Here is a 3,624-nt window from a genome sequence, read left to right on the forward strand (position 1 = left end):
TTATTATTATTATTATTGTTTTGCATGAATTGTGCAGGTTTCACGTCCGTATGAACATGCAAGACAAAATTCCCATTTTACACCTATATCTGTTACGAACAGAAAAAGCTGATGAGCAGCTTTAAAAAGGTGTGTCTTAGTTTTGTAATCAGTCATTGCTTGGTAATGAAACAAGTTTTTTCTTCCTCTTATAAAGATCACTTTTATGGGATGCATAGAATACTGGGTTAAAATAATACAAACGTGGAGTAAGTTCAAAAGGTTACTGCAAAGCATCACACTAAGGATCGAACTATTTATAAACAAATAAACATTGTTTCAAACCATCTCTGATGGCGGCGGCTGTTTTAGGCAGCCACTGGAAGACCTTACTTATTCTCCTTCAGGTGTTTTTTTCTCTCCAATAAATTGCCCTTCTATTTTTCTGGCATTAAAAGATCAATTTCAAAATGATATATTTATTTTCAACTAAATTCAAATTAAATAAATGAATGTTTCCTGATTTTAGGTGTACACACGAGTAAACTCTTAAAAGAGTACAAGATTGTACTAACCTTGATCGGATCCAAGATGAAAATACTTTCAAAAAACGACAAGACAAAAGACGTTAGCCACTCCTCTGAAAGAAGTAGAAGAAAAATATATAGTGATGCAAATTACCTATTTTTATTATAGTGCTGTCAAAAATTGGTGGTTCAACTTATCCTCTAATATCCCTTTATTGGGTGAATCATTGTTGGTCAGTTTGCACGGCAGTTTGTATCAATTTGTCTTAACTATATCGTAATTATTTTTCAACAACAATTTGGGCTAGACTAAAAAACGTTTCTTCATAAATTTATATAAAATACTTGATATCTCCGTCACACATAAAATGGGATTGTTTACAGCACTTTCCGGTTCTCAGACGTATCATTTTGATTATACCTGCAGCCTACGTCACAGCTTACCAATGACAAATTTTTTGTTGCAAAAATTGTTACAAGAAACTATTTTAATTTTATAGTGAACTCATGTTTTGCACTGAAGATTCTCAAAACATGCTTTCAATAAGCACAATATCTCCATTAGAAAAACATGACAGACTTGCTGTTAAAAGCTGTAATGTTTGTAGAAACCGCCCTCTTGTTTTTAAAAAAAAATTAGTATTCATCATCAAATTTTCTAGAATACAGCTAGTATGTGTTTAGTAAAATGTTGATCTGTTAAGACAAATTGATGCAAGTCACTGTGCAAAAACTGATAGTTGAGGAGACATTCGACAAAAAGATGCGTAACGAATTTTTGGCCACCTTATACATGGGTTGTGGTGATAGATCATGGTTTATCCTACGAGTCAAATTACCAGGTTGTAATCACGAGTTTCAACGATTGATTTCAACTAGCAATTTCACAAGCAGGATAAATCATGGCCTAACACCATAACGAGCGAAATAGATGAGGACCATAAAGTTCAAATGACCAGCTAATTCAACATGAGAATCCATTCAAGAATATCATATGAAAACAACATGTTCATGCCTGTCGGAGTCAACAGTGAGGATTGGAAAAAATCTGGATTGTTTCCCTTTATTTTTTTCACGCTTATTAACATGTTTCCGAGTGCTTCTCTCCGCAAAATAAACCCCCAAAGAAACAATAATAACCTAATTATAGGCAAAGCAAGCAGAATATGTACGATTCAAAATTTGACAAATTAAAGAAACTGCGTTTATATGACATGTTGTCATGAGAATAGAGATGACTTTGATTTTAAACTTTGCAATCAAAATGAACCAAAAGCTGGGAATCGTTTCCTAGCATAGACTCCCTACCATTGCACTAAAATACATTGCCACACTCTGACATAATCCTTATTCACAATGGTGCGCACCATTTGAATCAATTTGGAACAAAATTATGGGGAACTAGAGAGTTGTGCCTACTCTCTACTACAGAGACAGTGGGACTGGTGTTTGACACGTTTTGTGGGCGCCTATGGTGAGCGCGCTTTGCAGGGAAGTTTTTACAGGGGGGGGGGGGGGGGGGGGGGTGGTGAGAGTGGCTGCCATGTTAGAGGGCGACTATAGTGCGCGGAGTAATTTAAGCAAATGTTTATGTTCCACGTGTCAGATATGAGCCTGGACAGCTCATGTGAAATATGAATATTTATTTTACCGGAAGTGCAATACTAAAATAACTCCAAGTATGGTATAGAACAAAATATACGCCAACAAAAAGTTGTGTACGATTCCGGATTAATAATGATTTCTGATGCCTTGGAAAGTGTGGCCTATGAAGTGTTTATTTTACAAATGCTTTAATGATTTAAACTCATATCTACACGTATGAATAATAAACATAATAATATGAACATTCTATATTTTAAAAGTAGTAACACCTTAACAACGCTTTAACACTTTAACAATAACGCTTTAACAATACAGAGCACAAATAGTTGCAGTAGTAATAGAACCAGCACAAACAACAACAACAAAACGACAAAACAAAACAACACCGACAATGACAACAAGAATAACAACAATGATAGCAAACACAGCAACGATAGTAGCAAGACAACTGGCAGCGCAAGAAACAACGAGAGCAACAACAGTAACAATAAAATATTAAACAAAAGTAACAGAAGAAACTAGAAAAAAAATTTAAAAAATTGACACAGTAAAAAATACCCACCAGAAACAGTCTTTCCCCATTGCATGGAGTACAGGAGAAGAAAGAAGCTGCAGGATACAACTGTTATAATTACGATAGTCCATGACACCCATAGACATGAGGGGTGCAGAGGGTTCTTTTCAAACTTGGCTTCCGTTGCGTCTGGTCTGGACTTAGGAGTTTTCAGGCGTATCTTTGAATCTATTAAAAGAAAACACTTGTTTTATTTGTCATTTGTCTGTTTACATCGATGGCACTCGAGTGGCATTTCCACTTTTTTCTCTTTCATAAAATAGTGAACAAAATACTACTTTTTTCTGAGGGAGCTCATGTGTTTTACAGTTGATAAATCATCGGAGTCCATGTCCTATCATTCAACCACAGAAAGTATGGTCAATGTCTGTATGACTGCATGGGTGGGGAACGCAAGGCAAAAATATGTTTTTTAAATTGAATCGATTAATATGGAAAGCATACGAAATATTCCCCTACTTCGTCGAATTAGACATTATCACTTGAACTAGGAAAATCAAGTTCATCTCTTTGGGCAACAAGCACTCCTTTTTCCCTAGTAAAAAAATATCAATCAGAAGTAAAAGACCTAAGCTTCTGATCTGTAACAAAAAATATACAAAAAGAAATTCTTACCTTTATCCATGAAATTTCTACCATCTTAATCACCTCTATATAAGTATTCATATGGCCTTTAAAGCAGAATACAATTGAGTTACTACCAGAATACTAAGTATTTAGGATGTGTGAGAGAGTGTGTATGCATATTATGGGTGTGCACATGAGAGTGTGTTTGCGTGGGTGTATATGTGAGTGTGTGTGTGTGTGTGTGTGTGTATGTGTGTGTGTGTGTATGTGCGTGAGTGTGTATATGTGTGTGTGTGTGTGTGTATGTGTGCATGGTTAAACATCAATGTGCCAGGATCTAGACCAAAAAGATGTATCTTATCATATCTTATC

The sequence above is a fragment of the Aplysia californica genome, unplaced genomic scaffold, assembly GCF_000002075.1.
Source record: "Aplysia californica isolate F4 #8 unplaced genomic scaffold, AplCal3.0 scaffold00141, whole genome shotgun sequence".
In the NCBI taxonomy this organism is placed as follows: domain Eukaryota; kingdom Metazoa; phylum Mollusca; class Gastropoda; order Aplysiida; family Aplysiidae; genus Aplysia; species Aplysia californica.